The sequence below is a fragment of the Zootoca vivipara genome, chromosome 8 (assembly GCF_965207765.1).
Source record: "Zootoca vivipara chromosome 8, rZooViv2.hap1.1, whole genome shotgun sequence".
Lineage (NCBI taxonomy): Eukaryota > Metazoa > Chordata > Lepidosauria > Squamata > Lacertidae > Zootoca > Zootoca vivipara.
In genome coordinates this window covers 58,449,342-58,466,311 of record NC_142591.1, presented here as the reverse complement: position 1 = coordinate 58,466,311, position 16,970 = coordinate 58,449,342, and the positions used below count along the sequence as shown (strand labels likewise).

Sequence of the window (16,970 nt, the reverse complement as noted above, 5' to 3'; positions counted from 1 at the left end):
AGACCAGAGCCAAGGACAGACAAAGCCAACTTATTCTAGTTTTGCCTCCCCCACCCCCACCCCAAAAAAACTGCATCCAACTTTGCTATGAATTAGCCAGTCACTGGGGAAATATTCACTACAGAAAGCTGGAGTCAATGGTCAATAAAAGAGGTGGAGAGACAGGGAACAGTGAGAAGATTTGGCTTCAGTCCTGCACACAATTGGAGTCAATAGGATTTAAGCAGTTGAACTGATGGACAGGGTTATTGCCTTTCTGAATAAATGGAGCTGTAGGGAAAGCCATACTTTGAGGCCCTTTCATAGCTGATCTGTTACATCCCTTTCTTTCTTTTCTTTTAGGAATGTCTTATCAGAGACCCGTTTTGCAGAATGGGATTTGGTTTGATACTATGTCATTCAAACCAATACAAATTTTTCTGAGCTAAGTCTGCAAAGTGATATGGGATCTCTCTCCCTCTCTCAATCTGCAGCCTGCATCATTATATCAACTCTACAGTTGTAGCACAACTTAAAGTAACTATAAACAGTAATGTTTTCAACTAATAATATCCTGAATAGGCTTCTTCTTTTTTTATCTTGTAATAGGTAAGTGCGGATCACCCCATAACCAGAGTGTAATGAAATTGTCAACATTCTCTTCATTTCTTCGTTTCCTGACAAATGGTGTGAACATATCACCTTTTTCTCCTAATGGAAAACCTAACTGGAATATATCAAAATGCTATTAGGTTTTTCATTTTCTACCACAATTTAATGCTGGAGAATGCATACAACCTTCATGCGTGCAGTACTGTAAAATATTCCTTGTCCCTGATAAAATGACTGCAGTGGGGGGGGGTGGATCAAGCAGAATCGTTCACTTGTTTTGTATTGCAATTCCTTTGTTGGAATTTCTCCCTCCACCCCAATTTTCTTTTACTTTTCTGCAGGGGGGTTCACAATGGCGCACAGATTTCTAATTTTTTCTGTGTCAAGAAACATGTGTGTCTAATTCAAGTGTGTGTCTAATTTCAGTGTTGGTGGAGTCAAGGGGACTGGCAGAAGAAGGGGAAATTTAGTCATTAAGAAGACAAGCCACCTTTTTAGCATATGGGATGAACCAAAAATGCCATTGCCATACATTGCATAAGCTTCTTATTGCAGTATTGTGAGGAAATAAGAGGGATCAAATCCCTATATTCTCCAGAGAAATCTATGCATCCTATTCACTCTTTCATTCATTCTGTCCTGGTTCTTACCAATAGTGGGACCTACAATAAATCCACACTTGCATGCATAACATCCACATGTGAGTGTAAGAGACAGATGAAGAAATTCCTTTGCCAATCAACGTCTTTCCCTCTCCTCTCTGATAGGATTGTACAATGTGACATTGATGCATAACTTGAATGCTGTTGTTATTAAGGTATTTGGTAATGTTCATGTCATAGGGTTGTGGGTCTATGGTGGTATATGGGCTGGATAGCATGTTCATTTCTTGCTCACATGCTAAATATTTTGGTGAATCACTTGATATACAGCATGTAGGAGAAATCCAGTTCAGATTTCATTAAAATGCAAATCTAACTAATGCACACTTCTTGAAACACCAAGCAAGCCAAAATCCAATCAAACCTTCAAAAATTGCACTTCTCTGAATTTTACAATCCAGCCAAGTAATGTGTACAAAACAGCATATACCAGAGTAAAGCATGCATAAAAGTGCAACATTGCAAAAAAACAAACAAACCTGTATATCAGGGCAAATTCAAACAAAAATGTTGATGAGGACTTTAAAAAATCCCAGCAATTTGATGTGGAAATGTGGAGAACTCAACCTAAGATTGGAAAAAAATAGAAACAGAAAGAAGCTGAAACTGGCAGATTTGTCAATACCTGCTTATTTATTTATTTATTTAGAGCATTTGTACCCTGTTCTTCAGCCAAAAAAAAGCTCCCAGAGTGGCTTACATCCAATCAAAGCAGTTCCTACCTGCAGGCTTATAATCTAAGAAAAAAATGACACACAAGGGAAATGGACAGGGAGGGAAGAGGAAAATCAAAATCAAAACTCAGGCACCAATTTCAGGCACCAAACAGCTGGTCCTATATTGACCATTTGGCACACTCCAGGAGCCAGATGTGCTGGATGGAGCTGGGCCTTCAGCAAAGCTTTTCATTGTTGTTGAAGATGCAGATAGCAACTGAACTCCCATGAGTGTTTGAGATGGCTGAAAATCCTCCATTTTGATACCGAATTGGCTTGATCATTCTGGGCATTCTAGGAAAATTCTCAGAAGAATCTCTGGGAGCAACAATCAAGAGTGTTATTCTAAACTCCAAGAGATGGAGTCTGAAAAGGCTCCTCTACCATTAGCAGTCTGGTGTTGCTGGCTTCCCCTCTGCCACCATTCTCTACACTTTTTTCAAGTTGCCATGTTGCGAAGGAAGAGAGGAACCACCAGCAGAGAAGACTGGTAAATACTGAAGTCTGATTCTAAATTCTTGTTTACTATGTTTACTATGAAGTCTTCTCAACATTTTCAGAGCTAAGGATGAGCCATAGCTCAGTCGCCAAAGAGATGCAGTGGTACCTCGGTTTATGATCGCTGTGGTTTGCGATCGGTTGGTTTGCGAATGCCGCTGACCCGGAAGTGCTTACATCCGGGTTCCGTGGCACGCAGAAGCGATCTGCACAGCACGCGCATGCGCAGAAGCGATCTGTGTGACACGAGCTTGTGCAGAAGCGCTCTGTCGGTGATTTGCGCACGCGCAGAAGAGGCACTCTATTTACTAACTGCTCGGGGAGCGACCGGCTCCCCAGAAACAATTGTGTCCGTAAAACACAATTGCAGGCAAAAGATGCCAGGTACCATTCTTGGCATTTCCAATTAGAAATCATCTGAAACCCCTGGGAACTGCTGCTAGTCATTGTAAAATAAAATAAAAAACTGAACTAGATGGACTGATGGGCTGAGTCAATATAGATTATTAAGCTTGATTGGCATTGTCAATATTTATTCCTCATGGACTCAGTCTGAACTATTTGAGACAACCGGTGTGGGATATGATCTTAATGCTCACAATGGAGAAAGGTCCTTGCATATAGAAAACCAGAACCACCAGAGAGTGCTCTAAGTTTTCTCCCTGAGATTCAGGTTCACAATATGCGGAGCATGTCTGTTTTGCATTAGGAAGAATTAAGGAATGTGACGCTCACCTTCAGCCTGAAGTGGTACTGTTCTAGTAGGCCTCCGACCTCCATGGTGTGTCAATAAGACCTCACTACAGCTGCTACTATTTTGAAATTTAATTAGCACTATGTGAGATATGGAACTGCATATTGGCCTTATTTACTCAAGGCTAATGTGCACTTATTTTGAAAAATTTCTGAAAAAGTGGGTGCACATTAGAAACAATGGAGCATTAGACTCGAGAAAATATGGTATTCTGGAGTAACACAGCCATTTGGGCATGCAAATACTATATAAATATAAATAAATACATAATTATTTTTTAAAAAATGGTATCATTTGCTTTTAGAATGGAGTGGTGTATAAATAAGGGCTGGGGAACCTGTGATCTTCTGGATGTTTTTGGATGCAGATCTTACTCATTTGTGCAGTTTGGGGCCACAGATTCCCCATTTCTTGTTTATAAAAAGAATACTCTTTTTATCCCATGAATTTTCCTGTAATTTTTTTAAAAAATTTTTGGTTATACGAACAATAAATGCATATCGTGTTTTGCAGAGTACAGTAAAAGAGAAAGAGCCCCCTGCCCCGAGGACCTTACAATCAATGGGATATACACACAAACATGCAAAAGAGAAAGTCACAAGACAGGTCCAAGTAGCACAGGTTCAGTGAATGGAACAATGATCCATTAATACAAATGACCAAATAGCCTAATAAAAAGTTTGAAAGCACATTTTAGATGCTAGACAGAAAAGAGTACAATATTTTGATTAGCCTGTGCAGATGTAAAAGGCTGTGTTTGCAGCAGAGTTAAAATATGTCAGCTAGTAGATCTGTGCCATGGAGTCTCTGAAGACAGGTGTTTTACTCTTCTCTCTCATCAGTGCAGTGCAGCTATTGTCTCAGCTAGGGACATCATCAGTACCTAGGAAAAGTCGAGATCAAATGCAGAGGTCATTAACTAGCACCTTTTGGTCTTATAATAATAACATCCCAATTGCACACATGGCAATTTACATAGCATTACCCAATGTGCTTTGTGCTGCAATTTGGCTTTTAGAGGTCAGTCTAACTTAGCTGTCTTCTTTCTTTCTTTCTTTCTTTCTTTCTTTCTCTTTCTTTCTTTCTTTCTTTCTCTCTCTCTCTCTCCCTATATATATATAAAAAAATTCTAAGCATCAAAGCCATACATTTACATGTCCTGCCGAATTCCTTCTTGGCAGCTTCTGAAAAACAAAGATCTTGAATTGTACAGGGATGCCGGAAAATGTCCCCATTTTTAAAACACATATGCACAAACCATCTATAAGATAAAACCTTAGATGTGTCAGCCCAATTAACACCTGGCTAGTTTAGGTTTCCAGAACATTCCTGCATATGTAAACAAGCAGTAATTTTTATAATCCCTCTGAAGATAGCCTTTGTGTCTTATTTTTAATTAGTGATTCGAAATATCTACCTCATTCGATTTCTTCAGGCTTAGCCGCTCATACTGGATGTTTCATCCACTAGATGTCTGTCAGAAATTTGGATTGGATACCCATTACTGAGATTGATAGCCATTATCAAACCTCAAAATACGTGTGTGTTCCTTTTTAAATATTAGCTGCCAGACTGTGATAAGTTGTGTTTGGTTGTATGTTGCCTGACATAATGCATAACCCAATGGGGCTGAGTTTTGAAAGAGGAACACAATTTATATTTTAAAGCTCCACGACAGAGAACAGAAGCAGAGTGGACAACAAAAATAACAAAAAGGAGCAATGTGTGGATGGAGAGAGAGAGAGAGAGAGAGAGGAGAGAGAGAGAGAGCATGGATAATCAAACCCTACACAGCTTCGTCTTAATACTGAAGATATATTTTTGACATCATTTTGGTCGGCAATAACATACTGAAAATAACTATCTGTGCTCCACCTGAATAGGGCTGTGTTGTGCACATATCCCATTTTTTAAATAAAAAAGCTGGATTCCTGCTGGACAGTAGTTTGCTAGATTGGAGAGGGCAGATGTGGCACTGAATCAAGCCCCCTGCTTGACATGTGGGATTTCTGGATTTTTGTGGTATGTGGTTTTTTTTAAGCATTCCACATGATAAGCTCTGGTTTTTGACAGGTTGAGGGACCTATGGTCGCCATCCATCCGGAATTTCCCGGACATATCCAGAATACTGCTATTGGCAGCAGGGCCGTCTTAAGTATATTTGGCACCCTGGCGTCGTGGTGCGACGGATCCCTCCGGCGTCCCCGCTCTGCCCTGTTTCCCAGCGCAGCGGGCGCAGCTCCGCAACAGGCGGGCAGACGCAGCTGCGCAGCGCCACCCAGCCTGGCCGTAGGGCCAGCCCTGATCGCCAGCAATGTCCGGGCAGTAATTGCAGTGCTGTTTTTGCTGATTTTCCATAAAAATAGCTCAAAAACGGTATTTTTTTTTGCTATTGACAAAAAAGGTCAAGAACTTTTCAGTCTGGATTTTCACTGTTTGAAATATGGCAACTCTAGGTTCACAAGAACTTTGCAGTTGTGGTTTCCCATCAAGTTATGTATATACAGTGGTACCTCCGGTTGTGGATGGGATCCATTCTGGACCTCCACAACTGGAGGGACCACTTCTGCGCATGCGTGCGTGCGAAACCTGGAAAAATACTTCTGGGTTTGCTGTGTACGTATCCTGAAAGATACGTAATTGGAGGTGAACGTAAGTAGCGGTACCACTGTATGTGCAGTGGTAAGGATGCAAGAAGGCTGCCTGTGTTTGTCACAACTGGTGCTATTTCCATTTCACTGCAGTTCGGCTTCTGCCAAGTATTGTCTTGCTGCCCACTATTTAATGTACGTTACATAATAATAATAATAATAATAATTTATTATTTATACCCCGCCCATCTGGCCGGGTTCCCCCAGCCACTCTGGGCGGCTTCCAACAAAACAGAAATTCTAAAATACAGAGATCCATCAAACATTAAAATTCAGAAATCCATCAAACATTAAAAGCTTCCCTAAACAGGGCTGCCTTGAGATGCCTTCTAAAGGTCTGGTAATTGTTGTTCTCTTTGACCTCTAGTGGGAGGGCATTCCACAGGGTGGGTGCCACTACCGAGAAGGCCCTCTGCCTGGTTCCCTGTAACTTGGCTTCTCGTAGTGAGGGAACCGCCAGAAGGCCCTCGGAGCTGGACCTCAGTGTCCGGGCAGAACGATGGGGGTGGAGACGCTCCTTCAGGTATACCGGACCGAGGCCGTTTAGGGCTTTAAAGGTCAACACCAACACTTTGAATTGTGCTCGGAAACGTACTGGGAGCCAATGTAGGTCTTTCAGGACCGGTGTTATGTGGTCTCGGCGGCCGCTCCCAGTCACCAGTCTAGCTGCCGCATTCTGGATTAGTTGTAGTTTCCGGGTCACCTTCAAAGGTAGCCCCACGTAGAGCGCATTGCAGTAGTCCAAGCGAGAGATAACTAGAGCATGCACCACTCTGGAGAGACAGTCAGTGGGCAGGTAGGGACTCAGCCTGCGTACCAGATGGAGCTGATAAACAGCTGTCTTGGACACAGAGTTGACCTGTGCCTCCATGGACAGCTGTGAGTCTAAGATGACTCCCAGGCTGCGCACCTGGTCTTTCAGGGGCACAGTTACCCCATTCAGGACCAGGGAGTCCTCCACACCCGCCCGCCTCCTGTCCCCCACAAACAGTACTTCTGTCTTGTCAGGATTCAATCTCAATCTGTTAGCCGCCATCCATCCTCCAACCGCCTCCAAGCACTCACACAGGGCCTTCACTGCCTTCACTGGTTCTGATTTAAAAGAGAGGTAGAGCTGGGTATCATCAGCATACTGATGGACACCCAGCCCAAACCCCCTGATGATCTCTCCCAGCGGCTGCATATAGATGTTAAAAAGCATGGGGGAGAGGACAGAACCCTGAGGCACCCCACAAGTGAGAGCCCAGGGGTCTGAACACTCATCCCCCACCACCACTTTCTGAACACGGCCCAGGAGGAAGGAGCGGAACCACTGCATGACAGTGCCCCCAGCTCCCAAACCCTCTAGACGATCCAGAAGGATGTTATGGTCGATGGTGTCAAAAGCCGCTGAGAGATCCAGCAGAACAAGGAAACAGCTCTTACCTTTGTCCCTAGCCCGCCGGAGATCGTCGACCAGTGCGACCAAGGCAGTTTCAGTCCCATGATGAGGCCTGAATCCTGACTGGAAGGGATCCAAATGGTCCGCTTCTTCCAGGCGTGCCTGAAGTTGTTCAGCAACCACTCGCTCAACCACCTTGCCCAAGAATGGAAGATTTGAGACTGGGCGATAGTTGGCCATATTGGCCGGATCTAAAGATGGTTTTTTAAGAAGCGGTTTAATAACCGCCTCTTTCAGCGGGTCTGGGAAGGCTCCTTCATGGAGAGAAGCATTTACCAACCCACGAAGCCCATCGCCCAGCCCTTCCTGGCTAGCTTTTATAAGCCAGGATGGGCAAGGATCAAGGAGACAGGTGGTTGGTTTCACTCGTCGAAGCAGCCTGTCCACATCCTCGGAGGTAACAGATTGAAATTGATCCCACAAAACTTGACTAGACAGGACTCTAGCACTCCCCTGCCCCGGCCCTGCCCCCACGGTGGAGTCTACCTCTTCCCGAATCTGAGCGACTTTATCTGCAAAAAACTTTGCAAAATCATTGCAGGAGATCATGTGGCCCGTACTGGGCCCGGATGGAGCAGGTGGTTCCGCTAAATTGCGAACCACCTGGAAGAGTCTCCTGCTGCTGTTTTCTGCAGATGCGATGGAGACGGTGAAGAAGGTCCTCTTCGCCGTCGCCATTGCCACTTGGTAGGCTCGAAGTTGAGCTCTAGCCCGTGTCCGGTCTGATTCAAAATGAGTTTTCCGCCACCGGCGCTCTAGCCGTCTCAACGACTGTTTCATCGCCCTCAGCGCCGGGGAAAACCACGGGGCTGTCCGGGCTCCATGCAATCTGAGAGGGCGCTTCGGAGCCAGACAGTCAATAGCGCTGGTTAACTCCGCATTCCAGCGGGCCACCAGGGAATCAGCTGAAAGGCCATCGACATGGGATAAAACATCCCCTACCACTCTCTGGAAGCCAATTGGATCCATTAAGTAGCGGGGGCGGACCATCCGAATCGGTCCCACCTCCCTGCAGAGGGGAAGGGTTGCGGAGAAGTCCAGTTGCACCAGAAAGTGATCTGACCATGGCACTTCTTTTGTTTCGCTTTTACTTAATGTCAGATCACCAACATCCATAGAGGTGAACACCAAGTCCAAGGCATGTCCGCGGCTAGGAGTTGGGCCAGACTTATTCAGGGACAGCCCCATGGTGGCCATGCTTTCCACGAAGTCCCGAGCGGCTCCTTGTAAGGTCGTGTCGGCATGGATGTTAAAATCCCCTAAGACAACCAAGCTAGGTGTCTCCAGGAGCACATCCGACACGACCTGAAGCAGCTCGGGCAGGGAATCCTTGGTGCAGCGGGGAGGTCGGTACACCAAAAGGAATCCTGTACTGCCCCTATTGCCCAACTTCCAGAACATGCACTCAGAAAACTCCGTCTTACCAATAGGACGCCTGGTGCAAACTAATGACTTCCTAAAAATCACTGCAACCCCCCCTCCCCGCCCAGATGGCCTGGGTTGCTGTGCATAAGAGAAACCTGGTGGACAAGCAGCGCCAAGAACGGGCCCATCGGCTTCATCCAACCAGGTCTCTGTCACACATGCCAGGTCAAATCTTCCATCCACAATCAGGTCGTGAATGGCAGTGGTCTTATTCATCATCGACCTGGCATTGCACAGCAGCACCTTCAGGTCATGTGGGTATCCCTTGCTGATTCCAATATCCGTCCGGTCAGGACCAGACCCGGAGGCAGGGATAGTCCTCAGACAACGACTAAGTCTGCCTCCTCGGTAATGACATGGTCTGGTCTTAGCGTAACTCCTCCTCCTACCCGTGACCACTGAGATCGGTTGTCCCAGTGCATCACCCCCTGTGGAATCTGCCCCAGCCATTTTGCTTGCTGGGACCCCCTCCCGGGCAGCCCTGACCCCTCCCCTTAAAAACAAAATAAAACCTCTGTAAAAACAGCAAAGAACAGAACAAAAGAAAAACACAAAAAACACAATAAAACAATAAAACCAAAAACAATAAAAATTACAAATACACTAAAATTTAACAGATTCCCACACCCGACTAAAAATCCCTCCCTAAAACCTATGTAAATCAAAAAATACAGTAAAACAATACAAAGACAGAAAATTACAAACTAAAATTGACCCCTCCCCTTAAAATCAAATTTAAAACCAATACAGAAAACAAACTAATGCAATAAAACAATACAAACAAAGACAGAAAATTACAAACTAAAATTAACCCCTCCCCTTAAAATCGAATTTAAAACCAATACAGAAAACAAACTAACAGACTAAACGATAAACAAAAACCAAAAACAATAAAAGTTACAAACACATCAGAATTACAAGAAAAGCAGCAGCGGCACTGTTTCAGGCCTCCTAGGAGCCTTAAAGCTGTGGTAGAGTATGGGTCCCGCCCCCGGGCCCAAGGTGGAAGTGGGCTTCAGGGGGAGCAGTCCTTCCAGTACTCACAGCAGCACTGATGTTCCAGGCCTCCCAGGAGCCTTAAAAGCTGTGATGGAGTGGGGGACCCGCCCCAAGCCCCAGGTGGAAGTGGGCTTCAGGGGGAGCAGTCCTCCCAAACACTCCCTGGCAGAGCAGCAGCAGCAGCAATGTTCCAGGCCTCCCAGGAGCCTTAAAAGCTGTGATGGAGTGGGGGACCCGCCCCAAGCCCCAGGTGGAAGTGGGCTTCAGGGGGAGCAGTCCTCCCAAACACTCCCTGGCAGAGCAGCAGCAGCAGCAATGTTCCAGGCCTCCCAGGAGCCTTAAAAGCTGTGATGGAGTGGGGGACCCGCCCCAAGCCCCAGGTGGAAGTGGGCTTCAGGGGGAGCAGTCCTCCCAAACACTCCCTGGCAGAGCAGCAGCAGCAGCAATGTTCCAGGCCTCCCAGGAGCCTTAAAAGCTGTGATGGAGTGGGGGACCCGCCCCAAGCCCCAGGTGGAAGTGGGCTTCAGGGGGAGCAGTCCTCCCAAACACTCCCTGGCAGAGCAGCAGCAGCAGCAATGTTCCAGGCCTCCCAGGAGCCTTAAAAGCTGTGATGGAGTGGGGGACCCGCCCCAAGCCCCAGGTGGAAGTGGGCTTCAGGGGGAGCAGTCCTCCCAAACACTCCCTGGCAGAGCAGCAGCAGCAGCAATGTTCCAGGCCTCCCAGGAGCCTTAAAAGCTGTGGTGGAGTGGGGGACCCGCCCCAAGCCCAAGGTGGAAGTGGGCTTCAGGGGGAGCAGTCCTCCCAAACACTCCCTGGCAGAGCAGCAGCAGCAGCAATGTTCCAGGCCTCCCAGGAGCCTTAAAAGCTGTGGTGGAGTGGGGGACCCGCCCCAAGCCCAAGGTGGAAGTGGGCTTCAGGGGGAGCAGTCCTCCCAAACACTCCCTGGCAGAGCAGCAGCAATAGTTACATAACTTATGTAACTATTCATGTAACTTGCAAAAGACTTTTTTTTATTTTTAAGTGTATCATTTGACAATTCTAGTAAACCTTTACTTTATGTAAACCTTCAGCACTTAGGGAAAATGTTGAATAGCTGCCAGGTAATATCATCGTTAAAACTTGGTTCTGTCTGGGGGTTTTACTGCTGAAAACCAAAAGTAATATTGATCGAGTCCCAATTAAGCGCTTTAAATCCCTTAATTTCAGTGGGAAATTACCCTATATAAGAACAAGGTTCAAGAATGAAACACTGGAAGTGATTTTAACTGGGTACCGCAAACAGGTATATAGAGGGGGGGAAATGAGTGGTGACTAAGGCCTGATTTAAAATTCTATTGCTTCCATCAATAACTTTTGACTAACCTTTGCTTGCTTGTGTCCACAATGGGAGAACAGCCTTTTGCTTCCACTTGAAATCATTCGTACAAGAAAGAGTGTCCTCAAGGCACATGATGGTGCAATTGAAGCAGGTTTGGTCCTATAACCTGCATAGAGGGAAGACCACCAAGGAGCCAAAAGCTTTCTGTGAACTGTTTGAGGAAAGAGAAGGCATGAGAGTAATAAATGAATAAAGAGAGTCAATGGACAGTATTCAACTAAATAGTTGTGCGAGCACAACAGCTTGCATTTGTGCAACAGTACCTCTTTCCCCAAATCAGTTCTAGGGGTTGGAGGAACCCCTATATCAGATGAAGAAGAAGAAGAAGAAGAAGAAGAAGAAGAAGAAGAAGAAGAAGAAGAAGAAGAAGAAGAAGAGTTTGGATTTCATATCCCACTTTATCACTACCCAAAGGAGTCTCAAAGTGGCTAACATTCTCATTTTCCCTTCCTCACCCACAACAAACACTCTGTGAGGTGAGTGGAGCTGAGAGACTTCAGAGAAATGTGACTAGCCCAAGGTCACCCAGCAGCTGCATGTGGAGGAGTGGGAATCGAACCCGGTTCACCAGATTACGAGTCTACCACTCTTAAGCACTCCACCACACATGGGACACACATGGGAATGAGAGGGGAGAATGTCCTGCTGTGCAAGCATAAGTTGTTGCAGATGCAGATGTTGCAGTTGTGAAATAAATTTCATTCATTCGAATGAGGCATGGAATATGGGATGTTGCCATAAATCAAGTCATAATATTTGTCCATCTGGTTCAGTATTGTCTACACTGATTGGCAGAAGCTCTCCAGGGATTCAGACAGGGGGATATCCCCAGCCTTAGCTGGAGATGTTGGTGATTGAACCTTGAACCTCCTGCTCTTCCATTAAGCTATGGCATACCTTCCAATACGTCGAAGCAAAAAACCAGGATGCCATCTTCTGGGGCTGTGCTCCTGTGAGAGTCACATGACCTGCATAAGATCACGGCCCTGAGAGGGGGCTTTTTCAGGTTCATGCTCTCACATGAGAGCACAGCACTTCAAAATACACATTTTGGGGCACCAGATGAGATCGCAACCCCGAAAAAGTGCATTTTGAGGGTGAGATTAGAGCGCCTAAAATGGCCACCATGCTCTCATGTGAAAAAATCCTGGATGTCCCCACTTTTCCCAGAACACTTGAGGGTTATGCTATGGCCCTTCCCATGTTGAAGAGGAGCCCTTGATGGGTTGTACGCTTGGCCTGCATTTGTACATTAATTCACTAGAGTCGGTGTCACGGTCCGGTCGGCGGGCGTCAGGACCAGAGGCAAGATGGTGGTGTAGAAGCAGGAACAGGTGCAGGGCTGAGGGTCCAGCAGCAGGCAGTCGCAGGGTCAAGGAGCAAGGCAGAGGCGAAGGTCTGGGAGTCAAGGAGCAAGGCGTCGGCAAGGCGAAGGTCTACGGAGCAAGGATCAAGACGTCGGCAAGGCAAGGGTCCACGGAGCAAGGATCAAGACGTCGGCAAGGCAAGGGTCCAAGGAGCAAGAATCAAGGCGTCAGCAAGGCAAGGGTCCAAGAAGCAAGAATCAAGGCGTCGGCAAGGCAAGGGTCCGAGGAGCAAGGATCAAGAGGCCAGATGCAACCAGGCAGGGATAGCGTTGCTGTGGCCAAGAGGTGGAGGGAAATGCTGAGCTTTTATCCCTCCCAGCTCTTGCCACCAGGTGCAGTGAGGTATCAAGTGGCCTCACCTGAGTGACCACTCCTTGCCTCTCCAGCACAAGCTGAGGTCTTCACCTGTGTGGCCACGCCTTGCTTCTCCAGCACAAGCTGAGGCAGGCCCCAGTCCTGCAAAGTACTACAGGCCCCAGAGCCTGACTCCTGCCCATACTCCTGACAGTCAGCGCTCCTGCATTTCTCTTTTAATCAGCAGGGTTTGAATGCACATCATAAGAAAACTCCAAAGGAGCTTTAAAAACAACCCCCAGCACCTATTTCCTGGGACTTCAGAAAAGTATAAATTGATCCGTTGTTCAAACTGATGATGACGAACTTAAAAATAAAATAAAACCAAAAGCTTAGTGATCTTGTTTATTCATTTAGCATTCTGTTAATTGGTTTGATTGCTTTAAAAAGGTATCAGTAAAAAGAGCTGGCTTCCAAAAAAGCAAACTCTGCTACTGTTTTAATTAAGTGATGGAACTTTTAAAAAAATAACTAGGGGGAACACGGAGAGGAATCAGTTGCTTCTTTCAACAATTCCTTTAAAAAGAGCAGGGTGTTAAAACAAACCTCCTGCTTTTATTTTCAAAAGTGGAAAGGAGTGGGAGGGGACAGGAACTCAGGAGCCAAATATAATCTCTCCATTAGTATTATTAATAGCATTCGACTTGCTTCACATGCTTTAAATCAGGTGGCATTGTCATGAGCATTGTATTTGCAAGGACTGTCAGAGCTACTGAAGACTCTGGTAAAAGCACAGAAGTACCTTCAGAGTAACTGCAAGAGGCCTTTGGGGAACAATAGGGTTACCTACAGTGCGGCAAGATATTAAGGGGAAAGCCCAACAAGTTGTGTTATTATCCTTCGATGGCGCATACTGCTTGACCCAGCTTCATTTTAACAAGCGCTGAAATCAGTTCACAATCTCTCTCTCCGCCCCCCTCCAGATTTACTTTGGGATGGCTAATTTGCACTGCGTTTCCGATTCCAGGGGATGTCTCCCGACCCCCGCTCTGTTTCACCCCTCACTTTCCGTCGGAATGTCTGTTTTTAGGAAAGAGAAACTCTGAGAATTATTTAATTATTGCCAATGTATATCTCTGTCAAGATAATTAAGTAGAAAGAGGCCCTTGGCAGGAAGACAATAGCAAGAAGTAATGCAAGAATTTGGAAACAATGGTAATAGTGTCATTAGTCCCATAAAATTCTCCAGGCTTGTCGGAATCATTCAGCACAAACAATGTGGGACGCCGTTATAAAAGCCTTGTCTAACTAGGAAGTAATTTCTGTTTGGAGTTTGCTGGGCTGTTTTGTTAATTAATCTCCTCAAGGTTGGTTGCCTTGTTGAATAAAAATGCATTTAGCATGCTGCGTGGATTCTTTGCACCATACTGGGCAAGCAGGACTCAAGTTGCATTAGTCTACATTGCCACAAGAGAGCCATGGGCAAGAGGACAATGAATGAAGCAGCTGGGTAATTAATCACAATCCTGCTTTCCAATAATGTATCCCTCTGTATTTTATATTTCAGAAAGCTTAAACAAAAAAAATCACCTAAATTTGCTTTTTGGCCTGTTGTAGGTCCTTTTGTCTTCTTCCGTTGGAACACAATCTTTCATGCTCTGTTTAGTTTATATCACAGCTACGCATAGCAAAAAGCAAGTACTATATCCAAAATAACACACTCCAATTTGGTACTATGTTCCAGCTGAGTTTTTAATTAATTTTTTTAATGAATGTTTTGATTTATTTTTATCCCCCTTTTCTACTCAATCTCATAAATTGGAGCACAGCAAACCAAATCAATGCGGTGAAGTTGGTATACTAAAAACGAAAAGGCAATATTAAAATGATAACCTATAAATTATAAGAGGGTACCCAACCGATATGAATGCCTGCAGAACAGAGGGGGGAAATCTCTTTCAGCTGGGGGCCACATTTTGTCGTGGGCAACCTTCAGTTCCTGCATGCCGGTGGTGGGCGGGACAAGAGGCAACAAGTGGGTGGAGCAATGGGTTCACAGATTCAGAGGGTACTATGCATCTCTCCATAGTGGCAAGTAAGAGGTACTATGAGAGTTCCAGATTTGCAAAAGCTCATTGGGAGTACAGATCAGGGCCGCTGAGAGCTTGGCCTGGGAACATCCTTGAAGGCCAGATTACAGAGGCATGGAGGTCTGCGTGTGGTTCCCCATCCCATCTGTATAAGAAGTTGTGGGAATTTGCTACAATAGATAGAGAGGTAGCAGTTTTACCTTTCAAAACACCAATTTAAAACATCCATCTCAATGCCTGGCTCAACAGCCAAGTGAGTTATTTCAAAAACATTTCTAGCAGAGCTGGCCCTACTATTAGGCAGCGTGAGGTAGCTGCCTCGGATTGCAGAGGAGGGACACAGATGTGGACTCAGCCTTCCCTCTTCTCCCTAAGCCAGCAGCTATCCTCAGCGGCAGCAAGGAACACTATATGCCAGTCTGGTCAGCTTCTGAACAGGGAATAGGCCGAGGTGCCATCTTGTTCTTTGCCTCAGGCAGCAAAATGTATTGGGCTGGCCCAGTAACAGAAGAGCTCCAAGTGAGAACAGGCCACCACACAAAACAATTATCAACCACCATGTCCCTCATTCTCCAGTTGGCCAGTAAATGGGGGGGTGGGGGTGGATTCTGACAAACAACTACATATGCATAACTATACCCTATATGACTGGCTGATTTCTTACCTATGCAGACCGAGGGGAGTATTTTTAAAGCAACAGAAAATTGTAAAAATGATAAAGGAATAAACTCTCAATATTTGTGTCTTTGAGAAACAATGCAAAGTATCATCCTAAGGAGAACAAGACAGATTTTAGTCCTCAGTAGGAAGAGCAAATGAATTGATAACAAACAAGAGGCTGGATGAAAGGTCCCATGTTTTTTTAGATGAGGCTTGTACATGGATATGTGTGACTGAAAATCATTTTGCCTGTATCCCATGCAGTGTGGGGGGAGGGGGGCAAGTACAGTATGTCATATACAAAAACTAGCAAAAAGGAGCCAAGTTCATTTGAAGGCAAATTATGAAGAGCCCCAAACCTACCCGTAGAACTCCCTTGCAATTGAAGTACCAAATCATGATTATGTAGCAATATATTAAACATTTCAACTGCATTGATTGAATTGCTATTAAAAGATGAACCTTTTAATTATCCATGAAAAGTGTCTGGTAATTCACAGTGCCTAGATATTTGAGATGAAATGGAGTATGCGAGGGAACTTGAGTCTGCAAAGGGCTTCTTTTTTTTTTTTTTAGCAGAAATCACTGGGCCTGCCCCTACGGGCCCCTCTTGTTAACCAATCCTTCATGTTACATACCTGCAGATAGAAGCCCAGCTCTAGAAATTGAGTTCCTCAATATAAAAGAGAAAGCAATAAATATTTCTCTACCCATAAAGAGGTTGTATTTTTTTTTTGTATAAATGCTAAAAGTGAGATCATCCAGGCAGATGTTACCTCTGTAATTAAGATCACTGTAGAGCATTCTCAAAGTGAATAAGGAAATTTGTTTTATTATGCTAATTCTTCATTTTTAAAAGAACCTAGCTATAGATTTTAAGTCCAGTGATAGCTAAGGAAACTTTGCTGTAGATATGCATGAATTCAGTTTCTAAACATGAGCACAAGGGAGAGCTTCACCTTGCATGGTAACAATTCCATTTCAAATATGCAGGGTGAAATTGTTAGGCAATTGCTTTTTCTTACCGAGATTTAAGAAGTTCGGATCTCACTATTTCCTTCCCCGTCTTGCACTGGAAAGGCTAGACCCTCTCTCCTCAATGCTGAAATGTTAGTGGGAAAATGTATGTGCAAAAAGAGTGCATTTCTCTCCCAGTCCACAAGCTGCCCCTAGCTTGTGCATAGAGATAACAGCTTCAGTCCCTGTTGCTTCCAGTCTGCATTTTCTTGAGATGACTTAATTCATCACAAACAGAGGAAGCAATAAAAAAATGGGAGAAGCAAGTTCTGCAGCACGGACATAAAATGCATCTTTTATATATTCAAATTCATATCCAGTTGTAGGAAATATTCATGACTAATATTAAACTAAGCCCAGAATTAGGTGAAATGCAACAGACATATATTGAAGTGAGCATTTTATTATGTGCCATGTCAGTCAGATT

The 16,970-nt window shown here is 45.0% G+C and overlaps 1 long non-coding RNA gene across 3 annotated transcripts; it reads right to left on the bottom strand.

Annotated features, from left to right (window-relative positions):
- Positions 1-1,865: 1,865 nt before the first annotated feature.
- LOC148684861 (uncharacterized) lies at positions 1,866-16,705 on the bottom strand. Of its 3 annotated transcripts, none has more exons than XR_015951520.1 (3): positions 16,552-16,705; positions 11,100-11,266; positions 1,866-4,104 (listed from the first exon to the last, which is right to left on the bottom strand). It is a non-coding gene; the product is annotated as an uncharacterized LOC148684861 (long non-coding RNA). The 3 variants fall into 3 exon arrangements; XR_015951521.1 differs by lacking the exon at positions 1,866-4,104 and adding an exon at positions 4,349-4,405; XR_015951522.1 differs by lacking the exons at positions 11,100-11,266; positions 16,552-16,705 and adding an exon at positions 4,207-4,327.
- Positions 16,706-16,970: the final 265 nt, after the last annotated feature.